Source organism: Bubalus bubalis, chromosome 6, assembly GCF_019923935.1.
Source record: "Bubalus bubalis isolate 160015118507 breed Murrah chromosome 6, NDDB_SH_1, whole genome shotgun sequence".
NCBI classification, from domain to species: domain Eukaryota; kingdom Metazoa; phylum Chordata; class Mammalia; order Artiodactyla; family Bovidae; genus Bubalus; species Bubalus bubalis.
The window spans coordinates 13,748,319-13,764,918 of record NC_059162.1 but is presented as its reverse complement, the minus strand read 5'-3'; the positions used below and the strand labels follow the sequence as shown (position 1 = coordinate 13,764,918).

The 16,600-nt window shown below is 48.4% G+C and overlaps 1 non-coding gene across 1 annotated transcript; it reads left to right on the top strand.

The window, feature by feature from the left end:
• The first annotated feature begins 9,276 nt into the window (after nucleotides 1-9,276).
• TRNAC-ACA lies at nucleotides 9,277-9,348 on the top strand. Its single transcript has one exon. It is a non-coding gene; the product is annotated as a tRNA-Cys (tRNA).
• Nucleotides 9,349-16,600: the final 7,252 nt, after the last annotated feature.

Below are 16,600 nucleotides of genomic sequence, written 5' to 3'. Positions count from 1 at the left end.
ACTGATCTTGGCCATTCTAGCCTCCAGATCTATGAGAATTTCGTTATTTAAGCCACCCAGTCTCTGGCATCCCCCCCTCCCCCATGAGTGGCTTGTGGGATTTTAGTTCCCTGGCCAGAGATTGAACCTGGACCCTTAGCAGAGTGAGTACAGAATCCTAACCACTGGACTGTCAGGGAATTCCTCTGGCATTTTGTTATGGCAGCCTAAGTAGACTGAGACAAAGGTTTGCCCTAAGAGCTCCTATTTAGTGAGTAAAAGTGAAACAAAACTAAAATAGAGCTTTATCAAAAGGATTACATTGTTAATGAGCTTTTATAGGTGGTAGATAGGGTGAGAAACCCACTCCAGTACTCTTGCCTGGAAAATCCCATGGACGGAGGAGCCTGGTGGGCTGCAGTCCATGGGGTTGGGAAGAGTCAGATACGACTGAGCGACTTCACTTTCACGCATTGGAGAAGGAAATGGCAACCCACTCCAGTGTTCTTGCCTGGAGAATCCCAGGGATGGGGGAGCCTGGTGGGCTGCCATCTATGGGGTCGCACAGAGTTGGACACGACTGAAGCGACTTAGCAGCAGCAGCAGCAAATAGGGTGAGAAGAAGGCAAGGACTTGTGGAGAGAATACAACACAGCTTGGCTCCTGCACTCACTGTCACTCAGTTTACCTACATCAGAAATTCTTAGTGTGCTCCTTGGAACAGCAGTTCTGAGAAATGCTCCTCAAGGAAGGCAGAGATCAGAGAAATTTAGGAAATGTAGAGACTGACCGCTTCTGAGGTATTCGTGGTTTCTACTCCAGTGGAAACATTAAATTCTTCAGTCTGGTATTTCACAACATGTGTGACCATGGGATTGACATTTCTTCTGTCTTATCAAGCAAGAGCCTTAACTGTTCTCCTGCTAAATTGGCATTCTGACTTCACATACTTTGGAGATACCGACTGACAAGCTAAAGCTTAACTCTGAGCATGGCATTTAGGGCCTTTGTAGTCTCTCCAGACTAGTTTCAAACATGCCTGATATTTTACCCATTGCATACAGTTTTCTATTTGCTCACAGCTCATTTAGTTTCTCCCGCTCTCACTGCCCCTGTCCAAACCCCTTCCTGGACGAGTTCAATGCTCACTTCCCCGCCCTGCCTGTGTGTATTGTCTCCCTTCCTTCACTGTGTGTGTCCTATTCAGCCTGATGTCTCCCTTGTTTTGTTTTCTGTTGCCTGAGCCCCTCTGGGCTTACTCCTCCCTGGCAGGTATGAAGTTGGCTCACTGTCCCTCCCCAGGGCCTGTCCCTTGAGCTGCTTCAGCAGACACAGGATGGATGGAGTCAAACAGAAAGGCTTCTCACAGCTCTGCGCCTGCAGCCTGGGGAAGGGACACCAGCTGCTGTCTCTTCTACCCCCATTGCCTCCCCCGCCTCCTTTAGGTATCTTCCTCTCCATGGACATTTCTGCTCTCAAAATGCCAAAGATTCAGTATCCCAAATGTGACTGGATTTCCCAAAAGGGTAGTATGTGAAGATATGCACAGATCGTTCACAAAATAAAAAATACAGCCAGCAAAAAAAACATTTGGTGCTTTCGAACTGTGGTGTTGGAGAAGACTCTTGAGAAGGAGAAAACTCTCCTTGGACCACAAGGAGATCAAACAAGTCAATCCTAAAGGAAATGAACCCTGAATATTCGTTAGAGGGACTGATGTTGAAGCTGAAACTTCAGTACTTTGGCCACCTGATGCGAAAAGCCAACTCATTAGAAGAGACCCTGACGCTGGGAAAGATTGAAGGCAGGAGGAGAAGGGGATGACAGAGGCTGAAATGGTTGGATGGCATCACTGACTCAATGGACACAAGTTTGAGGAAGTTCCTGGAGATGGTGAAGGACAGGGAAGCCTGGTGTGCTGCAGTCCATGGGGTCGCAAACAGTCAGACATAACTGAGCGACTGAACAACAACAAGAAACATCTAAGAACGTGCTGTAACTTACTAGTAGTCATAGAAATGCAAATTAAGCAGTGAGATCACATAGGGTCTGTGCATCAAGAACGGTGACATATTCATACAATCTGCCTCATTACTCACATCTGTGATGAATCCTAACAACCCTCCCCAAATATTGGGAACATTTAATGCCCAACAGTTATCTACAATATTCTTTGGTTAAAGACCTTTCTTGATTGTAGAAAATAATACACAGAAAGTATACAATAATGAACATACAACATAGTGAATTATTATAAAGAAGTACTCAATGTGAGCCCCTAGGGTAACAAGATGGAACACCCTTGTACTCCAGGAGTCTCTGTGTGTCCCTTAAAAATCACAAACTCCCCATCTCCAGAGATAAGGACTTCCTTGCTTTTCTCCAGAGTTTGACCTCCTCAGTAGGCGTCCGCAAGCATGGTGGTTACTTTGCCTGTTTTGGGGGAGTTCACACAAGAGAAAGCACATCGTTTGTGTCCTCTCTGATTTCTTTCACCCAGCCTCACAGGAGACCCCCCCTTTTTTTTTTTTCTTATTTTACTCTTTTCCTATTTTTTGTTCTTTTTTTTTTTTAAATGAAGTCTACTTTATTGACAATACTGTGTTTGTTTCAGATGTATAGCAAAGTGATTCTGGTTTTTTTTTCCAGGTTATATTCCAATGTAGGTTATTACAAGATACTGAATACTGTTCTCTGTGCTGCACAGTAAATCCTTGTTGCTTATCTATTTTATGTGTAGTCGTCTGCATCCCTTTCCCCTTTGGTGACCGTGTTGTTTTCTATGCCTGCAAGTCTGTTTCTGTCTTGTATGTGGATTCATTGGTATGGTTTTTTAGATTCCACATAGATGTGGTATCATATAATATTTGTCTTTCTCTGTCTGACTTGGTTCACTGAGTATGATATTCTCTGGGGTCCAGGGTTTTTTTTTCAGGTTCCCTGGAGCCAGGTGCATGCAGGTAGTTAGGAGCAGAATCACTGAATCATAGGGGTTATGAGGGAGAGTGTATATAAGATCCTGGCATGGTGCCCTGCACACAGTAGGCACTTAATATGGTTTCATTCTTACCCTCCCTCTATGACATGGGCCCTGCTCCATTTCTAAGGAGTCCACACTTCCAATTGCAAGGCTGATCTACTTCCTGTCCTGCTCCCACCACCTGGAATCCAGATTCTATCTACCTGGTCATCGGGGACAGAGTATTCTCAGCATTTTATCCTCTGCTGTTTACATGGCTCCTCACTCCTGTGATGATTCTTAGGATTTTCTTCCGGAATAAGGCAGGCAGAGCTCATCCCTTCGTCTCCCACCCTTCATTCTAGAATAAGACCCTTCACTGCCCAGGGTTGCCCGGACATTTCAGGAGGCAGATCTTCACACAAGGATAGGGAAAGGTTTAACTTATATTTCAGAGGAGGATGACTACTGTTCAGACTCTTGGACAGTTTCTCAAAGAAGTTAAGGCAAGAGAATGAAATCTGGAAAGTGGAGTCCAGAAGAGTGTGCAGGGGTGGGAGGCTGGGGAGGTAGGGAAGCAGGGAAGCTACCTGACGGGGAGAAGTGCAGTGGTGGGCAGCGCAGGTGTCTGTAGAAAGAGCCTTGGTGCTTTAACCCCCTCTTTCTTTCATTCTCTGTCCTTTAAAAATCACTTTTACGTCCCCACTGCTCAGTGTCTTGTGCCATTTTGCAAGGTGAGTCTTTTGTGATTACCACCATTATATCCTAGCTCTCAGGGAGAATTCCTGAAAATTCGTCTGGGTTAAGGGATGGGTCTTATCAGGCATACTTACCCAGAGAAGTTGGCAGAAGAGGCAGCGACGCTGACTCTCTCATCATCCTGAGGGGAGGAGTGGTGGGGCCTCAGTGACTTGCTGCTCACATGGAGTGGGGCTGTGCTCCCGAGGAGGGACTCTGCTCCCTTCTTACAGGGCAAGGGGAGACAGCAGCCTTGATAGTGGGGGGACAGGCCATGAGAGCCCGGGTGAGGTGCCAGTAATTTATAAGAGGTTTCTGGGAGTGCAGGCAGCCCAGTGCCAGCGATTTGGGAGACATGGGACATTTGTAAGCCCTCTGCCCCAGAGACAGAGCTAATGGTCTCATGGAACATTGTGGGTGGAAACTCTCCCAGGAGGAGGAAGAGGAACCCTAATATCATTTGGTGTGGTGTCTAGGAAAACTGGAATGAGCTCCAGAATGTTCAATTCTGTTCCTGGCTGAGAGGCCTGGGGGAATGGGAATCAACCAATGCTGACTGAGTCCGTGGATGGAGTCCTGTGCTCTGGTGTGAGAGAAAACCAGACTCTTAGCCAGCAGACGCTGTGTCCTGTCCTGAACCTGCACAGGTCCTGGGTCTTGGCCTTGCTGGGGCAGGCATAAAGCGGGTGCTCACGGGATTAGGGCAGGGGTGGTGGGAGGAGGGAACCTTGGCTGTAAGAACCTCTGGGAACTGGGTGGTTGGCAGGCTGAGGAGCAGAGTTCAAAGCAGGCAGGCACCTCTGAGCATTGACTGGAGTCAGGAATTCCTTCTGGGGAAAGATTAGCTCAGAGGCCAAGGCCTTTATCTTCAGTGATACCTGTTACAGGAATTCTCTTGTTTGTTTTGCATGGAAGCTGAGTCATCCTCATAGCCAGCAAACTTTTATTCAGCACCCAGTCCCTGAAGGGCTGTGGGAAGCCTGAGGTCACAAGTGGAAGACTGTCCTGGTCCCAGGGCTCCGTTTGATCGGGGAAAACCTGGGCAGACAACGAGCTCACTTATTCCCCTTTTGTCCTTTTCCCTTATGCTGTCATGCTTCTGGTAAATTTTTATGCTTGAGAAGCTCATTTTTTTTTTTTTTCTTTTAAAAATAATCTTAAGGCCACTGCTTTGGCCATTTCTAACATTCCCAGCACACTCCCATGCCGACTCAGGAGGCTGCATTCCACAGCACGTTGGACCAGTCTCTTCCAGTCTCCTCCAGATTATGCCTGCCTTGACCTCTATCAGGCACAGAAACTCTGGCCACAGACCTGGGAGCTACATTTCTTCCCCTCCCTCTCCTGGTGGTAGCACACACTTCACCTGCTCCCTGCAGGTCATCCTGCACACCTCCAAGAGGGCTTCCTGCTTTATTTCAGTTTTCACATGTTCTGCTTTCCTCTCCTAGATGAAAGAAAATATATTGCAGCACACACAACCTGCGCTAAAATGATTTCTGCTTATACCTCCCTGCTAGACTATGGACTCTTCTGGGATAATGACTTTGCTTTCTGTGTGTTCAGGTTGCTGCCCACAAAGGTCCCTCTAGTCAAAGCTATGGTTTTTCCGTGTATGGATATGAAAGTTGGACCATAAAGAAGGCTGAACCCCGAAGAATTGATGCTTTCAAACTGTCGTGCTGGAGAATACTCTTGAGAGTCCTTTGGCCTGCAAGGAGATCAAACCAGTCAATCCTAAAGGAAATCAGTGGCTTCCCTGGTGGCTCAGGTGGTAAAGAGTCTGCCTGCAATGTGGGAGACCTGGGTTCAATCTCCCGGGAAGATCCCCTGGAGAAGGAAATGGCAACCCACTCCAGTATTCTTGCTTGGAGAATTCTGTGAACAGAGGGGCCTGGTGGGCTAGAGTCCATGGGGTCACAAAGAGTTGGACACAGCTGAGTACTTTCATTTTCACTTTCAAAGGAAATCAATCCTGAATATTCATTGGAAGGACTGATGCTGAAGCTGAAGCTCCAATACTTTGGCGACCTGATGTGAACAGCAGATGCACTGGAAAAGACCCTGATGCTGGGAAAGGTTGAGGGTGGTAGGAGAAGGGGACAACAGAAGATGAGATGGTTGGATGGCATCACTGACTTAATGGACATAAGTTTGAGCAAACTCCGGGAGATAGTGAAGGGCAGGGAAAACTAGTGTGCTGCAGACCATGGGTTGCAAAGAGTCAGACACAACAGAGCGACCGAACAACAGCAGTGTTTTTTGTATAATACAACGTTGACATGTTGGAAGGCCTTCCTTCAGGAAATCACAAGCGGCAGTTTGATCTTGAGCCGCCAGGTGGCACTAGTGCCCAGGCGCTGCCAATAGGCAGGGCGTAAGGATGCTTTGGCACCCCACTCCAGCACTCTTGCCTGGAAAATCCCATGGACGGAGGAGCCTGGTGGGCTGCAGTCCATGGGGTCGCTAAGAGTCGGACACGACTGAGCGACTTCACTTTCACTTTTCACTTTCATGCATTGGAGAAGGAAATGGCAACCCGCTCCAGTGTTCTTGCCTGGGGAATCCCAGGGACGGGGGAGCCTGGTGAACTGCCGTCTATGGGGCTGCACAGAGTCGGACACGACTGAAGTGACTTAGCAGCAGCAGCAGCAAGGATGCTTTGAGTCAGGCTTTGGTTCCCTGTTGGTTGCAGGTTCAGTTCAGTTCAGTCGCTCAGTCGTGTCCGACTCTTTGTGACCCCATGAATCGCAGCACCCCAGGCCTCCCTGTCCATCACCAACTCCCGGAGTTCACTCAGACTCACGTCCATTGAGTCAGTGATGCCATCCAGCCATCTCATCCTCTGTTGTCCCCTTCTCCTCCTGCCCTCAATCCCTCCCAGCATCAGAGTCTTTTCCAATGAGTCAACTCTTCGCATGAGGTGGCCAAAGTACTGGAGTTTCAGCTTTAGCATCATTCTTTCCAAAGAAATCCCAGGGCTGATCTCCTTCAGAATGGACTGGTTGGATCTCCGTGCAGTCCAAGGGACTCTCAAGAGTCTTCTCCAACACCACAGTTCAAAAGCATCAATTCTTTGGTGCCCAGCCTTCTTCACAGTCCAACTCTCACATCCATACATCACCACTGGAAAAACCATAGCCTTGACTAGACGGACCTTTGTTGGCAAAGTAATGTCTCTGCTTTTGAATATGCTATCTAGGTTGGTCATAACTTTTCTTCCAAGGACTAAGGTAGTGCTCTGGAAACCTGGAGTCTTTCCCTTTCACTCTTAGACCGAGCACGGGGGCTTAGAACAGAGAAAGCAGGAGACGTGGTGAGCTGATGGCTGGGACAGCAAATGTAAAAAACTAAGTCCTGGGCAAAATGAGCTCATTTTGCGTGAAAGATCCATGATCTGGGTGAGAAATCAGGGGCAAGGTCTGGATGTGGAAGAAGCCTAGGCTAGGGGTTAGGGTAGGGGAACCTGGAGGTGCACATCTCAGATTGGGCTGGGTGAGAATTATTTTGGGCTAAGACAGTGGGGCAGGTTACCATTGGGAATGGGGGGCCATTGAAGAGCCTGTCTTTCAGATCCGAGCTCTTGATACAAATGAGAAATTTCTGAGGTGAAACAGCATCAAAGTGGGGGAACTTCTGCCCTACCCCTAGAGACAGACTCTGAGAGGTGAAGGCAGATTTCCTGGGCAGGGGCTTTTCTGGGGCTGGGGTTCATCCAGGGAGAAATGCCCTGCTCTGGAGAGAATATTTCGATCCGTGGATGTTAAGACTGCTTTGAAGGGCAGAGAGAAGACCACATGTCAACAGCAAATCCAGCTGCCACAAGTATGTCAGGCACCTTTTCCATCCTCACTTCTTCACCTCCCTGAGCTGGTTTTTTTTTCTCTGTAAAGTGGGGATCCCCGCCTCTCAGGTCAGTTTGGAGACAGATTGAGATGAACAATGGGCAGTGCTTTGGAGCCTGTAGGGCACTTCCTAGCTGGTTCTTATCGTGATCACTCACAGCTGGGCACCTGCCTGCTGGGGCTGGAAGTCTGGCTTTTCCCTCTCCCGCTGTGGGTCCCCGGGTGGGTTACCCAACCCCTCTGCACCTCTGATTTCTCATGATCCCAATGATGATGTTCACAGTACAGATCTCATGATACTGTTGTCAGGATCTTTAAAGTGGCTCCTGAAAATGGCCTTCATAGACTGCTTTCATTTAGAAGTTTCTTGATTTGTTCTTCTGGAATGTTGAAATTATGCAGGTGTGCATAGGTGTGAGTACTGATCCACATCCTCTCTGTATCTTTGGGAAGTTACATTTGAAAGAAATCTCCTGGAAGGCATGATCATATACTGCACACATGGCCATGGATCACATCTAACCTGTGGAACACACCCAGCCGATGGGTTTGGATTTAGGGTGCTCTGTGGTCGGCTTGATGGAGGCCTCTAGTGTCACACAGATTTCACATTAACCACCAATTCCCACAGGCTACTAATAGTTTCCAAGTCATTAAAGCTGAGGCTCCTTTCTTAGGCATGATGCCACCAGACAGTGGCCTGAAGGAGATAGCCAGAAAATTGATTAGCATCATTGAAACTCCCTTGGCAGCAACTTTTCAAATTCCCTAAAGATACTGTGGAGGAACTGCCTTCCAGAAATTAAAAAGACCAGAGCCGCAGTTGGAACCGCCCACCCCCTCGCCCGCCCCGGGGAGATCTTCAGAAAGTAAAGGTGGATCTGTCATTGCAGGAGTTGAACTGAAGAACAGGTACAACAGGCCTACTTTTCATTTTTTCTTAGAAGTAAAAAATGCCAAATAGGACTCTTGCCACCTTGGTGTGGTCTGGTCCTTTATAATGACCTTGGGGTCCCAGGAGGACTTGCCACAGTTACTTTTGATTCTGTGGTCTTGGGACCGTGGTTTCCTCCATGACTCTCAGTGAATCTGTCCCAGCCATTAGGACAAGCTACCAGTTCTGTATAAAGACCTGGCTTCTTTCAGCTAGAACTTCTTTCTACACAGACCATCCGCAGCCCTTAAGGCTGCAGTCGGGAAGGTCTAGGACTGCCGTGGGTGGGTGGTCTGCCTTCAGGGAGAACTTGCTAAGGCCTGAGCTGCACAGTAATCGGAGGCTTCCAGCAGCTGTGTGGTCAGCACTGTGTCTTCCTGGCCGGGTTACCTCAAAAGAAATACTTCTTCTTGAAGCCCTGGCATGTCCCTCTTCCTACTGGCCAACAGGCCCACTGACTCACCTCCATAGACTTCCGTACCCTACTCACTGCACAGCATTTCTTTTCACCCCACTCAGGGTTGCCTTCCCTGTATTTTCCACACAACTGAGCATCACAGAGACTAAGGTTCCCCTAGTGTCTGAGGAGCTGGGGGTACTTAAGACTGCAACACTCTTCTACTTGATCAATGTCCTTCCTGAAAACCTTATCCCTGCCGTAAATCACAGATGGCTTCTAGCCATTCAAGTCCTTGATAGCAGGACGAGAGAGGGAATAAACAAAGAAAAAGGACACGTTGGAGAAGTATATTCCCTATACATAAAGTAGATAGATAACTCATTTCCAGAGAAACTCTTACAAATAAATAGGAAATAAGACTTCCCTGGTGGCTCAGATGGTAAAGCGTCTGCCTACAATGCAGAAGACCTGGGTTCAATCCCTGGGTTGGGAAGCTTTCCTGGAGAAGGAGATGGCAACCCACTCCAGTATTCTTGCCTGGAAAATCCCACGGATGGAGGAGCCTGGTAGGCTACAGTCCGTGGGGTCACAAACAGTCGGACAAGACTGAGCAACTTCACTTTCACTTTTTCAGACTAACAATAGATAGAAAAGTGTGGGGAGACTATGGAGAGTCAGAAGAATAAACACAACTGGCCATTTAATGAATACTAGAATTTTAAAACTTGCATGAAAATTTAAGGCATGAAAATTAAAACCATGAACTATTTTTGCAGAGATTGGTAAAGTTAAAAATTTTTAACGATACTGAAGGTTGACGAGGGTTTAGGGAAATCGACACTCACATGATGTTGAGTTTTAATTTGATACAAAATTGAGAAAAAGGTGACAATACTTATTAAAATATATAATGTGTATATAGCCTTTGCTCCATCAATTTACCCATTAGAAAAACAGAGATCACAGTGATAAATACACAGATAATTCAGTGCAGCACTTTTCAGTAATAAGAAACAATCCAAATGGCCACCAATAGGGAATTGTTTAAAGAAGGAAAAAATGTCACTGTTAGGACAAGTGAGTGAACCCAGATGTATTGCCAAGTGAAGATGTCCAAGATATGCATGTCAATGGAAAAAATGACAAAACTATGCATTCTGTGGTCTCATTTTTTGCAAAAACATATAAATAGATACATACGTGTATATAGATGCATGTACAGAACAATCTATACCATACCCAGGTTAACTGTACCACCCACTCAAAGATGAGGAATTGATCAGGGTTTGCTTATTCACTTTCTGCAATGTACACTTTTACATTGTTTAAATCTTTTATAGTGCTCTGTCACTTTTTGGTAAAAAAAAATACTTTATTGTTATTTTTTAAAGAGTAGGTTCATGGCAAACCTAAGTGGAAGGTATGGAGATTTCCCATACACTCTTTGTGCCCCCTCAATGCTCAGTCTCCCACATTTCAACGTCCCCCACCAGACTGGACATTTGTTACAACGAATGAACCTACACAGACACATCATAATCACCCAAATTCCATAGTTTACCTTGGGTTCTCGTGGTGTTGTCCATCTATGGGTTTAGACAAGTATGCAATGTCTTGTATGTACCCTTATAGTACCATACTAAATATTTTCACTGTTCTAAAAACCCTCTGTGCTCCACCTATTCAGACCTCAGTCCCCACTAACCCCTGGCAAACGATGATCATCTTACTGTCTCCACATATTTTATCATAAATGGGTGTTGATACTTTCTTTTGGGCTTAAAGAAAACCCTAAGGGCAAACATTTACTTCATTACTTCATCTACAAAGTAGGAAGAGAAGTCTTATCCCAAAACAACCCTGATGACATCTTTATCTTGAACTTGAGTGAGAAAACAAATGTCTGTTGTTAAAGGCACTCAGTTTGTGGTGATTTGTAGTGGGATCCCCAACTGTCCAATAGGCCCCATATTTTTTCCACTGGTTGTGCGAAACAGTTGCATTTCCTGTTTTGTGATCTGTTTGTTCCTGTCCTCTGGATGTATAATAGAACTTACAAGTTTATCCATTTGCTCAGATTTAATGGTGTTTCTTTCCAGTGAGTGAAGACTACAGCATTTGTGTGATCAGATGCACCATTTAAAAAGAAATGTTTTTATTTATTTTTAAATTTTTTGGCAGTGCTAGGTCTTCGCTGCTTTTGCATGGGCTTTCTCTAGTTATGGTGAGCACGGGCTGCTCTTCATTGCCATGCATAGGCTTCCCATCGAGGTGGCTTCTCTTGTTGTGGAGCATAGGTTCTAGGCATGCAGGCATCAGCAATTGTGGCACGCAGGCTCGGTAGTTGCGGCTGTTGGGTCTAGAGCGTGGGCTCAGTGGTTGTGGCTCACGGCCTTAGTTGCTCAGTGGCATGTGGAATCTTCCTGGACCAGGGATCAAAGCTGTGTCCCCTGCATTGGCAGATGGATTCTTATCCACTGCACCACTAGGGAAATGCACTCTTTTAAAATAAATTTTTTGTTTTTGTTTTTATTTTCATTTGGACAAGTGCACTATTGATACACATTTACATTTTTCTTTTATTGCAAAAGAGCTTCAGTGACTGAAACTTAAAATCCAGAAATGAATTGGTGAAGGAATTAGTGAGAATCTTCAGTTTTCTATCCCATCTTTTAAAAAGAAAATTAGGAAAATGTAGTGCCACGAGGGGGCGCTCCTGGAAACCTTGTCTAGTATTGCTGCTGCTGCTGCTAAGTCGCTTCAGTCGTGTCCGACTCTGTGCGACCCCATAGATGGCAGCCCACCAGGCTCCCCCGTCCTTGGGATTCTCCAGGCAAGAACACTGGAGTGGGTTGCCATTTCCTTCTCCAATGCATGAAAGTGAAAAGGGAAAGTGAAGTCATTAGAGCCAACCATTTATAAAAGCAGCATCTCCTGGAGAATGGTTTCTGGAAAATAGGCGTTTTTATGAAGGATTTGTGGCCTCACTGGACACATGCACAGGGCCCCACTTATTAAACCCAGAGACTCCTGAAGTGGGAACACATTCCCAATGCTGTGACAGCTCGCAGGCTCAGATAAGTTCAGATATTTGTCCAGAGCACTCAAAACAAGATGGGATTCAGATCTAATAAGTAAATAAGTTGTGGCACTGGCCCATCAGGGAGGATTTATAGCCTCAAGGACACTGGCCAGCACTGATAATGCGGGTCCCTGTGTCCTTGGAATTCAGGGTCATAGCAATCTGCCCGCCAGCGATGTGCTTCCGGTTGGGTCAGGAAGTTTCAGGAAGTTCCTGATGGTAGGACAAATAGTCCCACCCTGATCATCAAGGGTCTGTGCCCAGCAAGCCCCCTTGTTGGGGAGAGAACTTGTTAATGCGAAGGGGGTGTCTAGAGTCCGTGGCTTGATACCTGTCCCCAGAATGGGGAGGCTTTTATTGCAAATAAATAACGTGGTATTTTACTTTATATAACATCTTTGACATAATTTTGTTGCATGAGTGTGTCACGAAAAGTATCCCTTTTATTGAAATATTGTGAATATTTAGAGCTTTGGGACGTGAAGTACAGGGGATGACTGTGGACTCTGAGATCCTTCCTCTTGGAGTAAAGGGAACCCTGAAAACAGAGTTGAGAAGATGAGGCCAAGGGACTTCATGGGAACTGTAGAGGCAGGAAGGTGATATTTATTAGGTTCTGGGAAACAGGGCTGGGAAGAGGGCTCAAAAGGAGAATGGCAACAAACACTTATTGAGTGTTTATCTGACACAGAAATCATTATACCCATTTTACAGATGAGGATACTGAGGCTCAAGAAGTTAAATAACTTGCTGAAGGTCCGACAGCTAGTATCTGGCATATCTGTTACCTGAACCTGATGCCAGTGCCCCAGGTCGTTCCACGATACCAGGCAGCCTCTCAGAAACTGGGTCTTGATTCCCACCAGACACTCACCAGCCCTTCCCTTCTTTAAAGCGATTTCCCGCAAATATAGAACAGCTGCGGGCCTTTTGACCCACTCCAGTGTTCTTTCCTGGAGATCCCAGGGACGGTGGAGCCTAGTGGGCTGCCGTCTATGGGGTCGCACAGAGGCGGACACGACTGAAACGACTTAGCAGCAGCAGCAGCCGCCGCAGCAACGGGCCTTTTGGGCAATTCTGAGATCAGCCACTGGGTGGCGACATTGTCTGACTATGACACAAGCTGCTTCCCTGGGAGGATGGGAGGAGGGAAGCCTGTTGGGGCTGCCCTGTACTGACTGCTTCTTGCACCATATTTACTTAGTTCTCCCAGCAAGCCAGGGGAGGAGGACGTAGAGGATCTGCCCATGATTACCCAGGATAGAAGCAGGAATGCCATCAGTCTGTGTCTGTGCGTCTGTCTGCAAAGTCCTGCTTCCCAGCACCCGGGGTGGGGTGAGCGGTGCGGGTGAGGAGTGGGTTGGAAAGGGGGGCAGAGATGGGGCGTGAGGAAGGGGGGGGCTTCCAAAGAGAAAGACGTTCTACGCTCTCAGGATACACAGCCTGGGGTGCAGGTAGGTGGGGGGCCCACTGAGCCTTCGCCAGGGGTGTCTAGTGAAGAAGGAGAGTGGTGAACGGTGACAAGCCTTCACTTTGGTTATTGAAAGGGAGAATTAGGATTTAAGGTGAAATAAAATACAGTTGGGCTTCACAGGTGGCTCCAGTGGTAAAGAATCCTGCCTGCCCACGCAGGAGATGCAAGAGATATGGGTTCGATCCCTAGGTTGAGAAGATCCCTTTGGAGTAAGAAATGGCAACCCACCTCAGTATTCCTGCCTGGAGAATCCCATGGACAGAGGAGCCTGGCGGGCTACTGTCCATGGGGCCGCAAAGAGTCGGAGGCTACTGAGCACACACAATACAGTGAAGACCACTCCCGTGGACCCCTAGGATGCTGCTGCGGTGCAGACCCATGGACCACCCCGGGGAAGTCGTCCTCCTGCCTTGGAAGAGCCTGCCTTTTCCTCCTGGTGAACAGTTGCCTGTGTTTCTGGGCAACGCTACATGAAAATGTGTCTGTAAACGGAAATGTCTCCTCAGACAGTGATGTGTTAAAAACACCTGGAGCTGGCTTGTGAGAGCTGGTTTTACTCGTCTTTTGCCCAAGTCTGTGCTCAGTGTCCGCGTGCTGGTGGTTTGAAATGAGCCACAGAACGGGTATTCACACCGTCTGCGTGCTGCTGAGTCGCAGGGCACCCGGGAAGCCCAAAGTGTTAGTCGCTCAGTCGTGTCGGACTCTTTGCGACCCCATGGACTGTAGCCCTCCAGGCTTCTCTGTCCATGGGATTCTCCAGGCAGGAATACTGGGGTGGGTTGCCATTCCCTTCTCCAGGGGGCCTTCCCCACTCTGGGATTGAACCTGGATATCCTGCACGCAGGCAGGTTCTTTACCATCTGAGCCACCAGGGAAGCACCCACACCACAGGGATTGGCAAATGCACGAGACCAGGGGCTTCTCCTCCTGAAAAGCTGTTAAAACAGTTCCTGGCACAGCCCTACCCTCAGGGAAGGTGGGTGGGAGCAGAGAGATGGACCAAGGGGCCTGAGGGAACCTGTGGATTTACAGCTTCCATCTCAAGCTCACTCCAGGCCTTCAGTTAGAGAAGAGAGTAGATTCTCCTAGAGTGGAATTGCTGCACAATTGAAATTGCTATTCTCTTCTCTCTTCCTTATTGTTGCTGAGAGCAAATAACTGAGTATGAAACATGCATAAGCTGTGTCTCCACTGGAAGCAAGATGGTGGACGTGGACTGTGTCTTTGGGCCCAACCCGTGATGGACACTGCCTGGGTCCTAAAGAGGTGGAGCACCAGCAGGAGACTGGGTGGCTGTGGGGTGAACTGTGGGGGACAGAGCACGCGTGACGCTCTCCTCGTGACTCAGTGACTGCAGCAGATGGTGACTGGACAGGAAAGGAGGGCCCTGGCGACGTGCTCCTTACAAGTGTGCTCAGTAAACATTTGCTGAGTGGAAACTCATCACGGCTGCCATATGCTGCTTAGCTGAAAGCTGCTTGTCGTATTTAAGAGCATGTGTGACACCCCAGCATTCTCACAGGAGGGATGGGACAAGGGTGAGTCAACAGGACCCCATTCCCAGGTGCCAACCTTGACTTGCCCCAGCTGGAGAGTGGGATCTCCTTGCCCACCCTGTGCCCGGGGCTGGGAGTCTGCATCAGAAGGGGGAGGGCAAGAGTCAGTGACCTGGTCACACCACAAGTGACTGACAACTTGCTGAAGTGCTATGGGAGCCCAGCACAGAGAGCTCCTAATTCCAGCTGGGTCAGGACGGGGCAGGGTCCCAGGGTGCCATCTGAGCTGCATCTGGGAGTGTCAGTGGGCACTGGGTAGGAGGGAAGGGTTTTACTCCAGGGAGGGAGAGCAGGTGTGCTGGCTACAGGCTGATGGGCTTCTTTCTTAGGCCCATAAGGGATGGGGAGTGACCCCTCAAATGAGGTTTTCCCCATTTACCTGCTCCTGCTGGGGCTTTCCCTCCCCTCTGTGCCCCCGATGGGAGAGTCTCAGATCTGTCAGCATGATCTCAGGGGCCGTGAGTGGGGATCTACAGAGTCCCACTTCCTGTTCCTTGTGGGGTTCTTGGTATGTCCCGAGCCCCTGGCTGGGTAGGAGCTGGTGCTGGCTGTTGTGGTCTGTCCTCCCACTGGATGGAAGAGAGATGCTGAGAACCTGTCCAGCCAAGAATCAGGAAGGAAATCTTGTGATAAAGGAAGCCCAGAAGAAAGAGGCCTGGCCAATGGCCTGGTAGAGAGTCACCACAAACTGAGGCTGGACATGAGCCATGCATGGGGGCTGGGGACATGCTTGGGGGTGGGAGCGATCTCTGCACCAGGAGTGATTCTCCAGGTTTAAAAGGTAATGTACTTGGTGTGACTGATGGGATGGATGTTAAGACTAAGATGAGACAAGATGCCATGAAAGCTGGACCATGAGATTCTCTATGAGGACAGTTCACTGCCCCAGGAAGGAGGGAAGGTCCACCAGCTTGCAGCTCGCAGACAAGTGAGGGTCTCTGGGCTCTGCTGGGAGACCAACCAGCTGAGGCTTCTCAGGCCACCAGCCCTTGCAGGTCTGGGCTGGGCTGAGGGTGCAGATCTGTTTGTGACTCACTGAATGCACAGGGAGGTGGGTGTGGTTGGACAAGGGCTGCCCTGGGGACTCAGAGGAACCAGAGGCCAAATGATGTGAGGGAGGTGAGAGGCTCTCCTGGGGCAGGCCTGGCCTCCCTCCCTGTGATGCGGCTTCTCAAGGTCTGAAATCTCCCATCTGGAGTGTGAGATTCATTGCACCAAGAGGGACCTGGATCTGGAAAGACCGGTGGTCGGAAAGGGTGGGGATCTGGTCTTAGGTCAGGCTCTGCCATGGACTGACTTCCCATACCTTGGGGTTCACCAGTTAACCTCTCTGGAGCCTCAGTTTCCTCATCTGAAAAATGGGAAGGTAATCACAACAGTACTTATCTGCCTCTCACAGGTGAAAGTGCTTTTGCACTGGAAAGTAACTAGATAGGCGGGAGGCACTGATGTTGGTTTAGCTCCTGGGTGCCCCTGATGGGCTGGACACTGGGGGAAATGTCTGTCGTGTAGATTCAGCAGGAAGAGGTGAAGTGGTGCCCCGTGTATCCAGGGGTCAGACTTCTCCCATCCTTAATCCTTTAGAATTCAGCCCAGGGCTGGGCTCTCACCTCATGGTCACAGGCACAGGGGC